We start from the raw sequence: 22,762 nt of genomic DNA on the forward strand, positions 1-22,762 counted from the left end.
CATATAGTTGGAATCATATAATATGTAGCCTTTTCACACTGGCCTCTTTCGCTTTGCAACTGTGTTTAAGGTTTCTTTATATTTTTTCGTGGCTTGACAGCTTACTCCTTTTTATCACTGAATAATATTCCATTTCATAAATGTGCCACAGTTTGTTTATCCATTCATCTATTGAAGGCCGTTTTGGTTGCTATCGCATTTTGGCAATTATAAATAAAGTTGTTATACACACTTGTGTACAGGTTTTGTGTGGACAGTTTTAAACTCATGTGAGTAATTACCAAGGAGTGCAATTTTTGGATCACGCTGACATTATATGACTTTAAGACATGCTATAAAACTACAATAATCAAGACAGTGTGGTGTTGGAGGAACAAAAGACAAATCAATAAAACATGATAGAGAACCAAGAAACAGACCACACAAATATAGTCAACTGATCTTTGACAAAAGAGCAAACACAATTCAGTGGAGAAATTATAATTTTTTCAAAAAATGTTGCTGAAACAACAGAATATAACAGGCAAATTTCTTTTTCTTTTGTAGTTTTCTTTTTCTTTTTTCCATGAGCTAATGCAAATGTCATTATGTTTTGATTTCAAATCCCTATTGTTTATTGCTGATATATAAGAAAGCAATTATCTTTTGTATATTAACTTTGTGTCCTGGAACTTTGCTGTACTTGCCCAATTCACAAATAGTTCTTTACTGAATCATGTCATCTACAAATACAGGTTATTGTTTTTCTTCTCAGTATGTTTACCTTTCTTTTCTTTCTTTTTTTCTTGTATCAGTGGGTTAGCTAGGACCAGTACATTGTTAAATAGGAGCGGTAAAAGCATACATTCTTACTTTGTTACTAATCGTAGTGAGAAAACATGTAATTTCTCATCAGGTATGTTGTTAGCTATAGGATTTTTTGTGGATATTCTTTACCAGTTTCAAAGTATCCCTCTAGTCAAAGTTTATCAAGTTTTTATCAAGAAATGGTATGATAAATATTGTTATCATAACCATTCATGATGTTGAATATTGTTAAATGCTTTTTACTGCACCTACCAATATAAGAATTTTTCTTTAGCCCGTTGATGTGATAGATTACATTAACAGATTTTCAAATGTTGAAGTAGTTAGTCTCCCATACAGCAATAAATGGTACTTATTTGTGGTATAGACTTCATTTTACTGTAACAGGGGGTTCAATTTGCTAATATTTTTGAGAATCTTCACATATTCATAAGAGGCATTAATATGTATTTTTCCTTTTTTCTAACGTCTTCATTAGGTTTTGATATTAGGGTAGCACTCCTCTCACAGAATGAGAGAGAAAGTATTCCTTTTGCTTCCACTTTTTGAAAAATATTATAGAGAATGGATATTTCTTAAACTAGTATTTCTTTAATTGGTATTTCTTCCTTAAATGTTTAGTAAAGTTCACCAGTGAATCTGTCTGATCTTATTGCTTTCTGCTTCAGATGATATTAATTATTGATTGGATTCCTTTAGTAGATATAGGCCTATATGGATTATCTATTTCTCCTTTTGTGAGGTTTGACACAGAATTTATCACAACACTCTTTTATTATCGTTTTAATATTCATGGGATCATAATGATGACATCTCTTTTATTTCTAGTATTAGCTGTCTTTCTTTTTCTTAGTTAAATCGGCTAACAGTTTATGACTTTTATCAGTTTTTTCAAAGAATCAGATTTTTTCTGTTGATTTCCGATTGTCACTTTCATCAGCCTCTGCTCTAATGTTATGTATGTATTTTCTTCGGCTTACTTTAAAATTAATATGCTCTTCTTAGTTTCCTAAGGCATGATCTTAGGCTATTGGTTTTAGATTTCCTTTTTTTCCTAATATATGTATCAAATGCTATAAATTTACTGCTAGGCACTGCCTTTGCTGAATCTTATAAATTTTGATAAGGTGAATTTTTATTTAGTTTAAAATATTTTAAAATTTCTTTTGAGACTTCTTATTTGATTCATGTGTTATTTAGAAGTGTGGTATATAATCTTCAAGTGTTTTGGATTTTCCAGTTATCTTTATTGATTTTCAATTTAATTTCATTATGATCTGAGAGACTACTTTGCATGATTTCTATGTGTTTAAATGTGTGTGAATGTGTGTTTTATAATCCAGAAAGTGATTTATGTTGGTGAATAAATAATCTATGCTATCTTGAGAAGAATATCTATTCTGATGTGGTTGGATGAAGCATTCTATAGAAGACCATTAGATCTACTTGATTGATATTGCTGTTCATTTCAACTGTGTACTTACTGATTTCATACTGAAAACACTACCACAAGGTTAACAAGAATTACAAGCCTGACATTAGGCAGAATTAGAGTCAGGCATTGGACAGGGTGTGCTGGTACACTTTGACCCACTTCCCTGCAGCTGCTAAATAACCTAGAGTCACATAGCACTAACCACCTGCTTCTTCATTGTTCCTATAGATAGAATCTCTGACACCGAACATTTTTACCCAAAAATTGCTAAAGGTGTTCTTCATATCCTGAATTTCAGTGGTACAGCTGACACCAAGCTGTCTGAAAAACCCCACCAAGGAACTGACTCAGCACCAAATGGTTGTTTCTTCATCTGCCTGTCCTGTGACTTCATTCCTCACTTCTTGACCAATCAGCAATTCTACACGCTAGCCCATCCCCCTACTCAGCCCCTAGAAAACCCATTCCCAGACCTCTTGGGGAGGCACATGTGAAGTTCCCTTCTGTCTTCTTGTTTGGCTGCCCTACAATTGTTAAATGCTTTCTCTGCTGCAACTCTCACTGTTTTCAGCGTATTGGTCAGTTACTGTAAATGAGAAATCAAATCTGGTGGTTCTGTAACACTATCTGTGCATCTATCCATAATTGTTACAAGAGTATTGAAATCTTCAACTATATTATGGATTGATGTATATTTTTATTGCAGTTATATCAGTTTTTACTTCATGTATTTTGACACTGTTGTTGGGTACACACACTCTAAGGATTATATGTCTTCTCAGAGACTTTACCCTGTCTTCATTATATAATGCTCCTCTTTATCACTGATAATTCTCTATGCTCTAACGTTGCCTTGTTTGGAAATTAATATAGCTGCTTCAGCTTTCTTTTGATTAGAGTTAGCATGTTACATTTTTCTCCATTCCTTTACTTTTACTTTATCTGTGTCCTTATAAAGTTGACTTCTTATAGGCAATATACAATTAGGCCTTTTTACCCCACTCTGACAATTTTGCTATTTTAATTGATGTATTAAACGGTTGATATTTAAATGATGCAATAGTTGAATTAATATCCATCTTATTTGTGACTGTTTTCTATTCATTGCCCTTGTTATCTTTCTTTTTCTGCCTTCTGTGGTTTTAACTGAGCTCATAATTGATTTCATTTTCTTCCTCCTCTCTTAGCATATTATATTCATTCATTTCACTTTTCCATGAGTTACAATGACCAAATACTTTGTCATTATTATCTTGACAAACTTTAACCTGAAAGATCAGTAAGAATAAGAATAAGGAAAAGGAAAGATTTTATCTTTATTCCTTCTTCGTGCCCTTCCATTCTTTGTATAGATCCAAGTTTCCAACTTATACTGTGTAACTTTCTTGCAAGGCAGATCTACTATTAATAGTAAAAAATTTCTTCAATTTTTCTTGGTCTATGAAAGTCCTAACTTCTGAAGACTTTCATTCTGAATAACAGTTTATTTGATGCAGATTCTAGGTTGGTGGATTTTTTGTTTCAGTACTTTAAATTCTTTCTTGTACAGCTTCTGTTTAATGTAGAAGAGGAGTTTAATGGTGTTTATCTTTGCTTCTTTATACGTAAGGTGTATCTTACTTTTTTCAAGATTTTCTCTTTGTCTTTAACCTCCTGTGGTCTGAACTTGATAGGCTCCAGTGAAGACTTCTGTGTCTTTTTTTATTTTTATTGTTCTTGATGTTCTCTGGGCTTTTGGGATCTTTGGTTTGGCTTCTATTAATAATTCTGGAAAGTTCTTAATTATTATTGTTTCAAATTGTCCTTGGTAATATAGCATCTCCTGCTCTACTAGATCCCTATTGCTGCAGTGGTAAACTGTGTGGGGAGGGAAGAGTTAGTTTTATAACCCTATGGGTGGATATTATTCTTAAAATGAGACCGTGTCTCTGGGCCGTCACTTTCACAATTTGTTCTCAATTCCTCTTTCCTTTTAGGTGGGAAAAGAAGGCTAGAGGGATCTGGAGTTGGGTATTGCCCTTCCTCCAGGCCAGCTAGCCTCTGGTAAAATAGTTTGTCTTAAGGACAGGCCTTGTTAAGCATAACAGAAAGGTCTGTGTATTTCAGATGGCTACTTCCCCTGCCCCCCAACTCTCTCTCTCTCTCACACACACACACACACACGTACACACACAAGTAGAAGCACCAAGATATTTTACTTTGAAGAATAAAGCCCCCTCAGGACTGGGCTTCCCTGGTGTTTTTAACTCTCAAACTTATCCATACTGAGCCTTAAGTAATTTGTCATTTAATTTAAAGGTTCTTACCCTGCTATCCCCCTTGACTTTAATTTAAAAAGAAAAAAGTACTGGATATCATTATGTAATAATGTCTCCCTTCTTTCTGTGAAGAGATCTCATAATCCTTTTTTTACTAACACTTTACCATATGTGATTTAAAAATTTATGATGTTACAAAAGGAAGTCAGTTTGAATGTATGCAGAGAAAGAGTTGAAGAATCAAAGTAATGTATTCAAAAGCATCAACAATAAGCTTTGTTAATTCCTTGGCTTTCGTTTGTAATAATTTTGTATTAAACAGGAAGCTAATGCTATTGTATCGATGATAATTGAGTAAAGAGCCATTCAAAGAGTGCCAACCTATGGACCAGGTTTTGATTAGCTCTGATATGGTATGTAGCTTTATTAAACTTAGCATCTCTTCTGGGCAAATCCAAGGAGCATGCTTAGCACTGTCTGTCTTTCAGGATTATGGTCTATTCAGAGAAAAATCTTACCTTTTCTGCTTTACAATTGCTGAAGAGTCATTTTCTGTATCAGAGTAATAGTGCTAATCAATTGAGAAGATCACAAAACTTTGGATTCAAACATTAACAGGCTATATTGTGCCAATAGATTATATTTTCAAGGAGTAAAAGAGCAAATTGGAAAAAAAGAAATAGTCAGAAAGCATGTGTTAAACCTCATAATCAATCTGGTAATAGAATTTTCATCATTGTACTAAACCTTATTTCAATGAAAAGCCAATGTAATATAACTACATTAACATTTAATTATTCTTTATTCCTCATCGTAAATTTCGAAAAGGTCAAAAGAGTAAAGAAGAAAATAAAATTAATATTATCCCACAACCCTTGTATATAATATTAGTTTTCCATTTATATCACAACAAATTACCCCACATTTAGCAGGTAAAAGTAAAATAAAATTCTCGTCTCTTAGTCCTTACAGAAAACTGGGCGGACTTGGCTAGTTTGTCTACTTAGAATCTACCAAGGCAGGGCTCTTATCTAGAGGTTCTGGAGGAAAAACTGCTTCCAGGCTCACTCAGCTTCTTGGCGGATTCACCCCCTGATGACTGCAGGGCTGAGGTCCCTGTCTCCTTGCTGGCTGCCAGTCGGAACCTCTCTCACTCCACTGAGATTCCCTATATTCCTTGTCATAATAGTCCCTCTGTCTTCAAACCGGCAACCAGAGATTCAAATCCTCCTCACACTTCAATCTTTTCTGCCTCCAATTTCAGTAAAAGCCTAGACTTTTAAGTGACTAGATTGGGACAAACTGGACAAACTCTCTAAGGTAAATCAGTTATATATGCAGAGACCCTCTTGTCCTGTGAGGCAATATTCACACAGGTTTTGGGGATTAGGTTGTGGACCTCTTCAGGGGAACCATTCTACCTATTATCACATGTTAATGTCCCTCAATTTTATGATGTTTAATGCATTAATGTATAATTCCTTAAAAAATAGGAATTATACTGGATATACCGCTTTGTAATTGACTTTTTCATGAAATGATGTCTGGAATGTCTAACATATTTTAATATAATGTCCTCAGTGTTCATTTTTGGCCTTGTGTCAAGTATACTGTGGTACTCTTGGCTACGAGTGAGGAGTTCCACATAATTTTGTACGCATAATACCTAGAGCACAAAAATTCAGAATGACTTAGCATCTTAAAAAATCTAGAAGATTTAGTGTTGGTCATACAAAGTCACCCTTACTCATTTATATTATTTTTACTTTCTTAAGAGAGAGACAAGGACACAGGTCTCATTCCAGGAGTTGTGTATGACTTTGATCTGAATTAGGGTATACATCTTAAGAAAAAAAGATTGAGAAGTTTTGCTTTAGTTTAAACTGACATATGGTTTCTAAGCACTGCATTGTATTCCATAATGAGAAAAGACAAATGTTTTAACCAAACCTATATTTTGGAAATAATAATATTCGTTTACAACTCAATACTTTTTTGAACATATATCCTTCGATAAGGCCAAAATATAAATATTTTAATGATTCTCAATGTATATTTTAAAGTTGCTACCTAGAATGAATATTCTACTTTGAATTCTCACTGATCTTATACAAAACACCTATTTCACTCTGTCATCTCCAGAATAAATGATGACCATACATTAAGTGTAATACAGGCTGGTGGCTTTTAAACATATTTTGTATCTTATTAAGTAGTAATTTATCCTTAGATTGCAATGAGTTTTCATCTAAACTGAATTTTTCTTTCTTTAAAATTCTTAACATTGAACATCTTCCTTCCTTGCTTCCATCTTGCTTTCCTTCCCTCATTCATTCCTTCTTTTCCTCCATTTCTTTCCTTTTTTTTTTAATTGCTTTTGCTTAAAAACAGTATATTACTATGGTTACAAAGTAGATAGCTAGATGCAGTAAAAATCAATGCAATGTTAAATTTAAAATAAATTTGTTTCTTATTCTGGTTCCCCAAAATAACAGTATTTTATGTGGCTTTATAGCAGTATACAAATGTTTTTTGAATTAGTGGGAAAACAGACAGCATTAATATGCAATGAAGAAAAATCTCGCAGATTCTGAAAGTTCTCAAAATTGATATCTGTGAAATTCTTTTCTGTACAATTTAAAATGAATATCTTTTTTCTTTTGAAAATTATTTACTGAGGTATATTGTTTTTATTTATGAAGTATTGGAGTTTCTCAAGTTCCTTTAGAACTTTATTCTTAGATTAGCTATAAGATTTTTACACTGTCATATTTCTGTAATGTACATTTGAAATACATATGCAGTGCTGATAAGTCTACATTTCTTGTCTCAAGAGTTTGACATTCAAAATATGAATTAATGCTCTAAAATAAATTTCTGCCTCCAAAGCCACTGCTTAGCATGGCTGGGTGCTGCAGGAAATGCTGTGTGGCTGTGAAGCATGAAGCATTACTAATATCTCTTAGAATATGAAATGAATTTGTTTTCTAAAGTAAGTGTGATTCTAGGTCCTCAGAATTTTTCTATAGCTACTTAGATGACAGAATTGTACTTTAATAGTTTGAGAAGTAGGATTTAGTATCTGTGGTATTGACATAGTTGTTACTCAGTAGATTACAAACAAGAAGAATCTTGTATCCAATTAGAAATAAACATTCTGTAAGAATATAACTTCCCAGTTAGTCTTGGGAGATGGCAATTCAAGAAGCACTTTGTGAAATATTCTAAAGGATCAACATAGTTCAACATTTTATGAAATGGCAATACATATATTATAAAACACATTTCTATTTTTACTCATGTAGTTGTTCATATAAGCATCTAATATTTTAAGGGCTCAGATCTGTAATTTGACTAGGTAATTTGTTAGTTAAAATATTTGAATTTTCAGGCAATCATTAAAAAATTGTAGAAGGGGCACTGTTATTTTAACAACAGACCATGTGGGCCACTTTGTTGAGCGCTCATATTTCAAGGGAGGCAAGTTTGAAAATGTTTATTTTAGTGCAGATGTGTAGAGCAGTGTCTTCCAATGAGTTTGATGAAGTTATACTCTGTTCGAAATATATTTGTTTATTTTACAAATTACAGGTGCAGCAGTATAAATACTAGAGCTTTCTGCCACTAGCTCAGAATTAATTTTTACAAATTGGAAAATGTTAATACATTGATTTTTAAAAGTTGAATTTCACAAGCATTTATGAGCTCTAATTTTGTGCATTAGAAGAGTCATTAATAAAATAACCAGTACTTATCAAGCACTAATATGTGCAGGTTAATGCTTTATTATGATATTTTTTAACAGGCAAGGAAACTGAAATTAACAAAATATAAGTAACTTGCATGAATTTCAGAAGTTTTCAAGTAATTGAAGCAAGATCCAAATTCACTTTTTACTCAGATCTCACAGTCTTAACATTACACTATTCTGCTGCTCTGGACCCACTTGTTTCTCCTGCCCCTTTTATCCCATTCTTCAAAAACTGTGTTCTCAAATTTCCATCTTTATCCAAAACTCATCGTAGGGTAGTTATATAAAACACAGAATATTATATTCCAGCCCCAAGAGTTTCTGCTAGTAGTTTAGGTACATACCTATAATACGTATTTCCAAAAAAGAAGCCCAGGTGATATTAATACTTCTGATCCAGGGACCATACTTTCAAGACCACTGCCTACAGTTTCTCTTATGTTTGTTGATAAACAAAACAGGTGGTATCCATTGTTTGGGTTCCATTACTATTCTATACACCTGTTCTAAAACTAGATTTAGAAATCTGTGAGTCCAGATGTCACTGATTTGAAGATGATATTAAGTATTCTAGTACCTTCTTCAAAAGCTTGTTAATTACCTATCACATCAAAGTCCTAATTGGTTAATTTATTATTCATTACTTTAACTGGCAAAGCTGTTTCAGTCAGTCTAGACTAGACATAGTTTGCAGGTTTAGAAATGTATTCTGGAAAATTGACTGATATGTTATCTGATTCTAAAAATAGAAATAAAAGAAAAGATCTGGCTGCAGGGTCACATATATCTAGTGACTTCCACAGAAGATGCAAGGAATGTGCTATAAATATATACTCATTTTAATTTAATTAGTATATCTATTTTTTTCATTGTTAATGGTATGTTATTTCTTTTCTTTATTACTTCACCTATAGACTATTGGATAGAAAGTTTTAATATGGCCCTTTTTATTTTATACTTTAAGGTAAACCGATTTCTACAAATCAATAATTTCTTATAGTGTTGTCTTAACATCCCCATGTGGAATGTTTTTTAAAATTCATGTCGCTTACTCTAAATCTACTTTAGGCGGATGTTAAAATCATTTTAGTTAGAAATAGGATGGGATCAGGCTTCAGTAGATGCCATTAGAAATGGTGTTTTGTGCTAGAAAGGATTCTTCACTTCTACATCTGTTTAATAAGTTTCACACTTTAAAACTCATCTTATTGTCACAACTGAAGAAAGAGATAGTAAAAATGTGGAGGAATCTAAAAATCTAGCCATACAATATTTGGAGAGGGAGATGGGAAAGGGAAAGAGAGACAGGTAGGAGGTACCATTAAAACAGACAAGCACACGATAATTCATGGATGCTGATTACCTGACGTTTTCTTACAGCAGACTACTCATGTGAGACAAAAAGGCTAGTAAGAACACCTAGAATGTACTTGAGATATTATTTTTGAGCACCAATTTACTTAGCCTCAATGATAACTGTTTTTAAGCAGGTCACACACACTGCACACACACACACACACACACACACACACACACACACACACAGGGATGACAGCCATGTGCAAACATACACTGAAAACCTCCAAGGCAATGTCCTTCAGTATCTTTTAAAAATGCATTATAATTGCCATCATAACTGGAAATCCATTTTTGCTCAAAATTAAAATAACCTTCTTTTGCTATTCAGGATATTGGTTATGTTATGTCCTATCATTGGATTTAATTAGGTGTATTTTTTTCATGCTAAAGGAGGTAAAACCTTAGATATAAACACTGAAAAACAGGCACCAATATTTTACTCATCCAGAAAACAGTGGCTTTTCACATTATTCCCTTGTGTACAATTCTTTTTTCTGGTTTTCAATTATACATTAAACTCATTTACACATAGCATATCCAAGCTGAATGCTGCTTTTGACTGGAAGTATTGGTAGGAGCACTTCCTCCTGCCTTCTTAATCCCAGCCTTCCACATACAAGACACTTTGTCTAAAATCTGATCTCACACTGAATGTTCTTATTCTTTATCTCAGGTGTCAAATTTATCCCATGTCCCATCTCTAAAGCATCACATGTTACATGATCACATTGTGATAAATCATACCATTCTACAGTATGTTCTTTGTTTTTCTTACAGCATTTTATTGTTTTACTGTACTTGTTAAAAAAATCATCATACATAATGTAAGACATCAACAGATTATATGTTTCCTGAACTGTGTGCCTCTATTTTCCATACCTCATGTCTCTTTCTCTTTCCATCAATACTTCTGAGCATAAGGGAGAGAAGGACACTGATTTTCAATTGAAAGTCTCTGGCCCAAGCCCTCTATTAGGTACAAATATATTAAATAGATCATTTTTCTTAATCTCTGCCAGTGTTTCATGAGGTAGGAATTATTTTCACTTTATATATGAAAAAAAGGAAACCCTGAGATGCTAAGTACATTCTTGAGTTTGTTAAAGTGAATGTATAACATATTTCTGGGCATACATCCTGGGGGATTGGACAGTCCTTGTTCTTCCTGAGTGCATTGGTTGAGGAGAATCCTTTGCCAATACAGTAATGTGTAAAGGCTCTGCCTGTGCAAGCTTAGAGGAAGACCCTCCACATATATGCACATACACACGCACCACTCACACACACACATCACGCAGACACACAGACACATATACACACACACACACAAACACGGAAACACACACTACAGACACATACATCTCATATACACACATCACACAAACACACACATACACACACACTACACACACACATACACAGACACAACACACCACACACACATGTACATATACACACACCACACATAGACATACACACACACCACACACACATACACACACACACAGCCAGCTGAAGTTTGGGGAAGGAGGGAGGATGGAGAAAAGGGGAGTCTGACACCAGCAAGTTCCTGAGGAAGTGGGAGGCCAAGGACTTTATGGACACTGGACTCTGACATAAATGTCTATTGGGGGTGAATAAAGTTCTGCTGTATAAAATAGCCTCCTCTTGAATGACCTCCTTACGAAGTCATCCTATGAAGTCTAAAAAGAAAACCACAAATTGCTAAGAGAGATGAAGTATCTTAGGAAAACAGTGTCAAAATGAGCACCTTGTACTGCCTGGCATGTGGCCAGGACTAAGCAGTGAGACAGAGTCTCCTAAGTGTGGAGCCCTAGTGGAAGCCACAGCTGGTTGGCATGGAAATCACTTTTCATTCTCTGAGCCACACAGATGTATCCCTAGGTCTTCAGTTGTGTTTTGACAGCTAGGAGCATCTGTCTACACTGGCAAATGCATCTAATGTGCTGTGAAGATGCCTTAATTTTGATAATTCATTGCTCTTACTAAAAAGTCATGTAAAATAAAGATATTATTTAGGGAGAGAATGTAGCTTCTCATGAGCTCTGGTGAGGACCACCTCCTGGCCTAGAAGTCCACCTGCGATCTATGTCCCCTGCCCACCTGGGCCACTGGGATTTCTGTGGGTCCACACTTGCCCAGTGTTTCAGACAGATTTCCTCCAAATTGCTCCATTTTCTCTAACAGCCGCAACATTATTATGATTAATTTGACTGTAATTGAGTTTTATTGCAAGAGTGGCATTTGTCTTTGACTTTGGCAGGGAGCTTGCCTCTTTGTCATCATCATCTCTAGCCAGCCAGCTGGAGCTGTGGTGCACGTGGCAATCAGCCTACCCAGATTAAAGGTGTGTGTGTGTAGAGCCTGCAGAGAGGGAGAGTGATGAGGCTGGGAGACAGGAGGGGAATTTATGCAGGGAGCTGGTCCAATGGTCATTAGAAAACAGTCAAAGAAGGACAATCCAAAGTTGAATGAAGTAAGAATATCACTTGGATTGACAGTTTTAATTAATTCATTAAGAAAGGGTCTACCTACATCATCTTGTACCTGTCTCACACTGTTTATCACCAGTTAAACCAATTACACATTTAAACATAAAATAGGGTGACATTTCATTAAGCATAATAACATGTGTTTCTCAACTTGAAAATATGTCATATCACCAAACATTGCAGAAAAATGAGCAAATGAAATTAATATGGAATCCAAAATAGAATAAAAATTATAAAAAATATATTAAAGCTTCCAATTCCAAACTTCACAGAAATTGTTAAATAAGTTAAACTATATTTATATTATGAAATGTTAATTATTCATTAAACTCCCATTTTCAGAAAATTATGGTGTCATAATGATACAATGGTAGTATAATATTGAGTATAAAAAGTATGATATGAAATGATATAATGCAAATTTTGCACCCTTAAATAGTGTAACAATTTTTATGGACATGTTTGAAGTTTGGAGCAGTGCAAAATTTCAACAGCGTTTCTTTTTGAATGGAGGGAAAAGGAGTGATTTTTATTTTCTTATTTAACTTTATTTTACTATGATTTCTAAATTTATGCTATAATTTCTAAATTTCTACCATGATAAAGTTACAATCATGTAGACTTAGAAAAAAAATTAAAATTCTACTGCAAATCCAAGGATACGTGGAGCTTTTGGCATTACCATTAGAGATTTTTCCTTTTATTGACCATGTTGGGCCAAAGTATTAGTGCTATTTTTTTCCATTTAGATTTTATTATAGTTCTAATATTTAGAAATTCCTTTAATGTAAGCTACAGAAAATTGAGGATATAATATTTATGAAAAAGAAAATACAGTATAAAAATAAAGAATAAAAAAGTCTTCTCTAGAAAGCTTGGAATCTGATACCATTTTGTGAATATGGAGCAGAGGAGCCTTTAATACCAGTGTGAGCTGGAGAGCAGGAGAGGCGAGCATGGGGCTTGACACAGAACTAAGCCTCTAACCCATACGTTCTGCAACAAGATTTCTTCTGATCTTTATGTTCCTGAGCACCATGGAAACTAGCCAAGGGATTGGTATTTCTGCATGCTAAAGTGCAGCCTCATGCAAATTTTTAAAAAGAAAAAATACCTGAGGAAAAATGAAAATGCGAAATTTCTCAATTTATCCAACTTTCAGATATTCAAGGACTTCCTGATTGGTCTCCCTGTGATCACTCACCTTTTCTTGGATGATCGATATTACAGGCTAAATTGTGTTTCCTAAAAAATTTTACATTGAAGTCCTAATCTCCAGTGCATCATAATGTGACTGTAGTTGGAGACAGACAGTTTAAAGCAGTCATAAGGTTTAGGTGAAGTTATGAGGGTGAGCCCTAATTCAGTAAGACTGGTGTCCTTTAAGAAGCGGAGATGATACAGACAGATATAGAGGAAAAATCATGTGAAGACACAGGGGGAAGACAAACATCTACAAGCCAAGGAGAAAGGCCTGAGCAGAAACCAACACTGCCAGTGCCTTGATCTTAGACTTCTAGCCTCCAGGGCAGCAAGTATATAAATTTCTGCTGCGTAAGTCACCCAATCGTGGCCATTTGTTATGGCATCCCTAGCCAACTAATGATGCAGGAGTTTTTTCTCAATCCTTCATTGTACTTGTGACAGGGATGCCCCATTTACTTGACCTGCCATGCTCTACCTTTTGTGGGAAGGAGAATATACTTTGGACACTAGCAAGAGCAGGCTTCATGTGTGCCCTGTGGTGCTGGTGCTCAGGTGGGGGTGACTGCAACCCCCAAAGCCCCAGTGGGTGTGTTACAGCGCTCTCTTGGCTCTGCCATCTGTGGATAGTGGTATGTTATCAGCTCAGTGGGCCTCCTGCCTTGTCATGTGGGGCAGCTACACTCCACCAGCAAAGGCAAAGGGCCAGGGTGATAGCCTTTTCTGGGTACCCACACTTGGTGGGTCCTGAGCTCTTGTCCAGTGTCCCAGAAGAATGAGGTTGCATGGACACTTGGAGGATGGTGGAGGTGGAGAATTTTATTCAGCAATGGAAATGGCTCTCAGCAGAGAGGGGAGCTGGAGAGGGGATGGGACAGGCAGATAATCTTCCCTGAAGTTTGGCCATCTCCAGCTGGCTCTTCCCCAAAGTTAAGCCATCTCTTCTCTGAAGCCCAGCCATCCCTCTGAAGTCAAATTACCTCTCTCCAGTCAAGTTGCTTCTCTCTCTCTACCAAATGAGTCTGAGTCTTTATAGGCACAGGATGGTGGTGGGGTGGGCTGCAGATCGTTTTGGAAAAGGCGGCATTCTATTGGTAAAAAGGCATTATTCAAAAAGAATGAATTGAGAGAGAACAGGTAAACACGGATAGAGGTTCTCACTTTGGGCCACAGGTTTCAGGCTTTTAACTTGAAGGTGGGATTTCACCAGCGACCCTCCCCTGTCTGCCTAGAATTTCTCTGTTTTCCTGCCTGTGTCATTAACACAACCACCAATCCATCCTATTTACCTCTGCCTAATAAAAATAAGAAACACTAACTAACAGGAAAACCTGTTCTAAAAGTGCTTTTGACTGGTCTCTGTAGCCTACAGATTAATAATAATCTCTATATGCTTATTATAATTGGCATTATCAAGGCATTACATATATATCCTTATTTAGTATTCATAATATCTTAGTGAGATGGAGAGTTTTAATTTCATTTTAAAGTAACTGAGCTTAATTAAATTGCCCAGTGTCACTGAGAACCAGTGCCCCAGTATTGAGATGACACTTTCATTTTAGTTTTTATTATTCAATGTGTAAATTAAAAGAGTTGGAATCTTGAAGGTTTGTGGAACTTAAAGGGTTGCCTTTTCAAGGTTTTCTTCTTGCGTTAGTTAAAATACTTATTGACAAGGATAAAGTCAGACCTGCTGGAAGTTTACATCAATGATGATGGAAAGAAATGAGTTTGCGGGCCTGTCTCATCTTCTCCTCATCAAAACTCAGTGTGGGGACCTTGGAGACAAATAGACCTGGGGAAAATTCCAGCTGTGACAACTGAACAGTTCTGCCATCTGGCACAATTTCTCTTAGCTGCAGTTTTGACCCTTTAAACTAAGGATAAAAACTAGATTATGGAGGTGTGATGAATAAATGACTGGCTGCATGTGAAACAGAAGAGTGACTGAAGGAGAATAAATAGTGCTTGTTTCCTGTTAGACAGAGATCCCACGAAAAAGTACTTTCTCAATGTCTATAAAAGAAAATTGATCTGATTAACTTGAAATAGTTTCGACTGGAGGGAGATAGTAAAAGGTCAGGCAGCTACTAACTAGTACAGTAAGGTTGCAAACTCTGGAGACCAAGGTCTACATTTTTGCAGCTACTTCAGTCAAACCCTGACTCAAGGCTGTTAACTTTCAGGCTTTTCGTGTGTCTGTCTTGTTTTCTCAGAACCAAGCTAGTGGCAGGTGAGGTAGAAACCGCTTATTAACCGTAGTTGCAAGGCTTCGTTTTTCCTACCTCAAGTTACATGTCACTGCAGGATATGCAAAGAAACAGAATTTTCCAGTTCCTTTTCCCACCTGGGTCAGGAAATGGCCAAAAAATAGTCATAGCTGAGAAATCTATGTCCGTGTTCAACATCCTTGCAGAGCTTACTTTGCAAGGAGGGAAGACTGCCTGTTATCACTGGCATTTTCTTTTACTAAAACATAATTTCACGTTTAAAAAGTGAATAAGGACCTGAAAAATTAGCTATACCATTTTATCACTGGCATTTTCTTTTACTAAAACATAATTTCACATTTAAAAAGTGAATAAGGACCTGAAAAATTAGCTATACCATTTATCATAAAGATAATACATTTTTTACAGTGATGTTGCTTCCTTTTCTGATTTAGAAGTAGATTATCTCTAAGAAGAGAAATGATATTCCCCTGAGGAGGTTTTGAGGTTCTTTGGATTTGTGGGAAAGACACAGAGATAACGTATTAATGGAATTGATGAAAATCATTTACCCAAGATGTATTTATTAAAAACATGGTGTGCATTCATTACCTCTACCACACACCCCTTTTCAACTGATTTCTTACATCTAAAAAGAGAAATTGTGCAAGCACAGACGATCTCTAACTTATGATGATTTGACTTACAATTTTTTGACTTTGCAATGATGTGAAAGCAATACACATTCAGTGTAAACCACACTTAGAATTTTTAATTCTGATGTTGTCCCAGGCTGTCAGTAGGCAGCAGGATATTCTTGTGATGCTGGACTGCAGCAATGAGACACAGCTCTTAGCCAGCCAGGTAATCTCAAGAGTAAACAACTGACTCTACAGTGTACTGTGTTGCCAGTGTGTTTGTGTTATATATTTCTGCATTCCATCATGTCTATAAAACATCCATCTGTGGCATTACTCAACACATTATTATAAAATAAGCTTCACATGAAATGATTGTGCCCAACTGTAGGTGAATGGAAGTGTTCTGAGCATGTGGAAGGTAGGCCAAGCTAAACTGTGATGAGCCATAGGCTAAGTGTATTAATGCATTTTCAACATGTGCTGTTTTCAATTTTGGATGGTTTTTTTCAGGACATAACCCCATTGTAAGTCAAGAAGCATTTGTATTATTTTTCTAACCCATCATCTTTGCCAGATATTTTTTAATCTTTCAGATGCCCAATTTTATTTGACTATTTCACCTGGGGTACCATTAATCACAGTGACAATGCCAACTGAGTCTAGACATTCTATTGTTTCTCTTTGCTCTACTTTAGCAATTAAAGAAGGATATAAAAAGTTGATACTTTGGGACAATTCCTTTTAAACTTTGGGAGGAGGGCTTAAAGATTCTGAAGCTGAGGTGGTAACAGCTATATATCCTCCAGAATTGGTCTCTTAGTCCCAGCCTGCTTCTCCAGCAAATCATAAAATGTCTGCCTTATGTGTGCTATTTCCTTTAAGTGTCTGCCTGAACTACACTTAGTTCATCTATCTGTTCTCTAGTGTGGACTCTGAACCAGATTTGTTCTCTGCCTTGTTCCCAGAATTTTCAGATTTTTACTTGCTTCTCATTTATTCATCCATCCCACACTTTGGCATTTTCTATGTGCCAGGCATTATATTGGACTTCAGGGATAGTTACATGGCTCAACAAGATAGATGTGGGCCCCATCTTCCTAGAGTTTTCAGCCAAATCGTAGTACCTGTGAGACAGAAAAGCCTAGCACCTCTTGCAAGGCAGGAAGCAAAGTAGAGGAGACAGAAATGTGCAATGTAAAACCTTTTCCTTCCAAAATAAGGAATGAAATTTGAAAATAATTATGAAATTTATTTTTGAATGTATAGTCCCCACCCAGTGTTCTGGGATACATCTTTGATATGTGCAAAAATAAAAATCTCAGCTTCTGCCAAAACAACTCATTCTATGCCCCTAGTCTAGATGATTGCATTTGCTTATCCCACATGTACGTACAACTCCTCTTCCAGAGAGCTGTGTGAGAGGAAGGGACCACAGAATGCTTCCTGCAGCCACATCAAAACTTTCCAACTCCTTCTTGCACTCCTCTGAATTCTTCTAGCACGACTGCCAGAGAAAGAATGCTAAATATTATTGCTTTGAGACAGAAAAACTTGGCATTTAATTTTAACTTTACCACTTAATACCTCTGGGTTTAATTTTGTCATATGAAAGGCATATCCAGATAAGTGTCACACCTTTACAGCATTATTGTAAAATTTAAATGAGGTAATATTCGTAAAAGCCCTCCAGCAGTTAATATGTGTATTATTTCTTTGCTTACTATAACTTTGAAAATAGTGAAATTTGTAGATTTTATTAAAAACAACAAGACAAAATTCCCTGCTTTCATAACTTGCCTATTTTATTGATTTGCTATGTAACTCATGGTTGAAGTAATGAAGATTTATATTTAAGGTAGAAATTCTCTTTTGCTGTATTTCATCCTAATGACTAACAAATTTTGCCTTCTTTCCTTTTTTCCCCACTTTAACCAGTCTACTTTTGCCCTTGTGGCAAAATCTAGTGATTCCTATCTATAATCATAAGCAATTAAGTCATAGTGAAATATCTCTTTACCTCTGGAATGCCTGGTAACCTCATACTGACTTATGCAAGTGGAAATATAAATTACAGAATAAAATATTTATCAATCAAAATTATGTTAATTTTTTAAAATCCAGGTAATTTTTGACAACTTTCATTTCAGAAAGCTGTAAGTCTATATTTGCTATGATTTCTACTATTAAATATATGTATACACATACATATATATATATATATATATATATATACTATATACATATAAAATTTTAATACAAGTTTAATTTTACAATGAACCCAATGTACTGGGTTGGTTATTTTTAATGAGAAATGTAGTTAATAGAATTTTTAATAGATCCATGAAATATTAGGCCTAACTTAGGACTTGGGAATCTTAAATCCCTCATTAATTTTAAGAAAGGATCATATATAGATATAGATATAGATATAGATAGATAGGTATAGATATGTGTGTATATTGTATAGATATGTGTGTGTATATACATACATACATATATATGTGTGTGTATATATATATATATATAGAGAGAGAGAGAGAAAGAGAGAGAGAGCATTTAGTAATGCATTATTTGAGCCTTAATACATATCGAAGAATAACTAGACCAGTGAGCATAAAGAACCTTAAAGATCTTTTCTACTCTGCATAGAACAGAAGTGAAACTGATGCATTTTGAGTGTCTATTATCTACCAGATACTGTGCTAGTGGCCTCATAATCTTGGTCTCCTCTAATCTTCCAGCAACCCATTTTAAAATGTCAAAATAGCTACTTAAGGATAAGGACAACATCTCTCAAGCCTAACTTCCTCGCTCATACCTAGTAAGTGGAGAAACAGAGGCTTGTGTGATATTTAAACATAGGCTATGCACTTTTCTATTTTCTACACTGCTTTTAGTTTTAAAAAAAATCACTGGTAAACATCTGCAACATAGAATAATGATTCTATTATTCAGAATTTAATTAAATACACAAAAAGCTTTTCTAGTTCCAAGTTGGTTTATGTGAGAGTCTAATATGCTCTTCATAGAAATGCAGAAAGACAAGTAGTTAAAGTTATTTTTGTAAAACATGACATTATAGCCTTGGAAGTGAGAATCAGGTATGAAGCAATTTTTCTTAATGTAGGGCTCAGCTTTGCTTGGGCACTGTATAGACGGAGTATTTCAGTCCTTGTCCTTGTTTTCCATCTGTCTGATCTTTGGAAAACAGAACAGATCTAAATGGTAGAGTTCTGAGCCATTCAATTAGATTTCATGCACCACTGACCCAAACGTTTCTCCTCAATCTTATCTGAGTTGGTGGCAGATATGCAGGATATCAGAAAGCGTTTCCAAATTAAAGATAGAAACATATTGTATGCTGGTTGATATGGTCACAATATGTGTAACTGGTAAAATGTGTCACCACTGTAGCAACAACTGTGATGCAAGAGAGAACAGGAAAAAATGTGAATTTCAAATTTTCTTTCCTTATTATAAAAAGACAAGAAAGTATAATTTGTCAAATGTGCACTGGAGATCCTGGGCTCCCTGGTATGTAATAAAGACCAATGAAAGGCTAATTGGATTGGACCCTGCATTCTGCTATTTACAGGGCTTCATCATGGCATCTTGGTAATGGAGCTGAGTCTGTGATGATTTATGTAGATAGGGCTTTGCCATCCCTGAAGATGATGGGACTTACACTCAGGGACCTCCATCATTACCCATTCACTGAGCCTCACTGTCTGTGGCTGCCTCAAATCATGTTGTGAATCAGCTAATTAAAAATGAGACTTGCACATTTGTAGATAATCAATGAATACTTGTTAATTGATTAGGTTTGCTTGATGGGCTCTAGCAGTTTTCTTGTTGAGTTTATGAGAACAACAATGGCATAGAAGAGAGAAAGAATCAAATATATATGTAGATAATCTACCAGCTGTATGGACCATGGGCTTAATGGAAATCTCAGTATGCCCTGGGGAAGGGTGAGGCCCAAGAAAGGCTTCCATACTGACCATGAAGAGTGTTTTGAAGTTGATCTGGGATCTGAAGTTCCAAAATAACCCACAGATTCTGTCATTATCAGTGAAAGTATACAAAGAAGAGTCAAAATGAAATAATTCATATGTGTCATCTGAAGGATTCCTTCTATTGGCTGTGTTAATTTACTTGAACTAAGAGCATTACCTTTAAAAAGTATAGATTGAAAGAGTTATAAGGGATATTAGAAGTAATTCATTCTGATTCTTCTTTCCATTGAGTGTTTGGGACCCATCTCCACACCCTATGGCTTACACATAGAATAACGTTTAGGTCCATTTATTCCCAAAATATTGAAATTGATGTCCTCTAATTCCTGACACATGACAGTCACAAGCAGGGGCCTGTACAAACCGATTTCTTTGTACCTCTCTTCTTCCTGGTTCTGCCAATACTGAGTTTCCTCTATCAGAATCACAGTTGACCTGTTGGCAGAGGTCATACTAGTCCCTATAATATTCCCCTTTTGCTCAGATCTGGTACTTTCCACACATTTATTTCTATTATCGGCTACCTTGAGGAAGACAGGAGATCACAGATTTAACAACATTTTTTTTAACCATTCTGATGTTCATTGTAGTTTAAATAACTCTGCAGTGGTTACATTTTAATAAGGCTGCTCCTGACAAGAGTCCTGGCTGATTTTGGAAAGATACCAAACATAAAAATGAGAAACTCCAGAAGTCCTGTGGACTCTGTCATTGGAGCTGGAGTGAGCCTCCATCTGTGGACTTCCTGCCATGGTTTCCTTCCAACACATTTTCTGTGGGGCATGGAGGCTGAAAATGCCTGACTTCTCCACTTAAATCACTTTAAGCAAAACACAGATTATTTAAGCATATCTTTTGCATCCTCCATGCCCAGTAGTAATTTTGCAAAATTACTGGGAATCTATTTCAGGGCAAACTTGGCATTTAAATTAGGTGGTTTTAATTAGCATCTTGACTGCATGCAGTCAACAGTATGAAGAGAAGGACAGGCAAAAATCACATCAGCTTATATTTTTGCTGTAGAAAAAAAGTAAATAAAAGAACGATATGCTGAAAAAATAACCCCACATAATTTGAAGCAAGATGGATGGCAAGTTTCTGGAATTGGAATGATAAACTTTATCATATACTGAAATTATTATATACGGCAAAATTCCTTGTAACTCTCTTTACCAGAATTCTTGTAAAGTTTACCTTGCTTCTACACAGAGAGGCCCACAGACAGTGCCATTGCAGTTATTCTAACACAGGTGCCAAATAAACTCTCACATATATCCCTTCCTCCACCACCGTTAAATATTACTCATCATTCAACTATGACTTAGATCTCACTTCTAGATAGGTAACCTTAGCCCCAGATCCCAACCATCTTTAGCCTGAGAACTCCCACAATATTCTCATACAGTCATATGGCAAAACAAGAACACCAACACCATTTATTATTTACCATTTTCAGGCAGTATAATCTCAGTGCTTTTCCAGAATTGGCTCATTTAACCTTCACAGCAGCCAGATGAGATGTGTGCTACTATAGTGTCCCATTTTACAGATAAAGAAACAAAGACAGTTTACAAAGTTTAAGTGTCTTGCCCAAGGTCACAGCTAGTAAATGGGAGAATTGGGTTTGCACTCAAAGCCATTGCACCTGACACTACATTATATTGTGAGGTGGAGAAAGTCTCTCAATATCGTGGAATATGTTTTACATATATTCATGTGATTTGAATTTTAAAAACAGTGATTGGGAGGTAACTATGAATAATTTCATTATATATATATATATATATATATATATATTTTTTTTTTTTTAGTTATCAAAACATTTTTGTTAGCCTTTTCTTGCAGTAAATGATTACATTACAAATCTGTTTAGGAGACATTATTTTTTTAAACATTCTCTAACATATTTTTTCTTTTGTCCTTCCTTACTGGTAAGGACATCCAGATTCTCAGATGGGCTTAGCTGCAGCTATATAGTGTAGACAGGATGGAAAAATATGGTGTTAACCATTATTTGAGTTAGCTCTCACCATCCCATGGAACTAGAATCAATCCGGAAACAGGTGGCCACAGAGTTTGGTCAAGAACGTCCTGCCAAACCAAGATAGGCTTCTTCTCACCTTGGTGATGCCAATGCACAGAGCTCAAATGAATCTTGGTTATTGACTTTAGGCAAGAACAAAAGCTCCTTTTGTTCACATACACACTCCTTCAACAGCTTGTTGAGTTCCAGACACACTCTGGGAAGCCCGTAGAAACAATGACCTCATGCAGAGAGGAGGCTGGAAGCTCTGTCATTTCAGGAACAGTTAGGGAAGTGGGAGTACAATCGAACCTTCAGAGTCTTTATTTACCATTGTATTCAATGACTTGAACAATGTGGAGGGAGGATTTAATTTCTTTTGTGCAGGAGAAACAAGAGAATGAGCTGGCTCAATATTAAGAGGAATATAAAATGGTCATAGTGTGTATTGGAAAGAGCAGAGAAATTTGTTTAGAACACTTGATTCTGAACTGAGACCCTGGTCTTGCTGCTGTCTTCCCGTGAGGTTTATCTGCTTAGACT

The 22,762-nt window shown here is 35.5% G+C and overlaps 1 protein-coding gene across 7 annotated transcripts in view; it reads left to right on the plus strand.

Annotated features, from left to right (window-relative positions):
* NRG3 (neuregulin 3) overlaps window positions 1-22,762 on the plus strand; it is a 1,107,214-nt gene that overhangs the window by 723,081 nt on the left and 361,371 nt on the right. The window lies entirely within an intron of this gene.

The sequence above is a fragment of the Sapajus apella genome, unplaced genomic scaffold (assembly GCF_009761245.1).
Source record: "Sapajus apella isolate SASKATOON/1434 unplaced genomic scaffold, GSC_monkey_1.0 scaffold107, whole genome shotgun sequence".
Taxonomy (NCBI): Eukaryota; Metazoa; Chordata; class Mammalia; order Primates; family Cebidae; genus Sapajus; species Sapajus apella.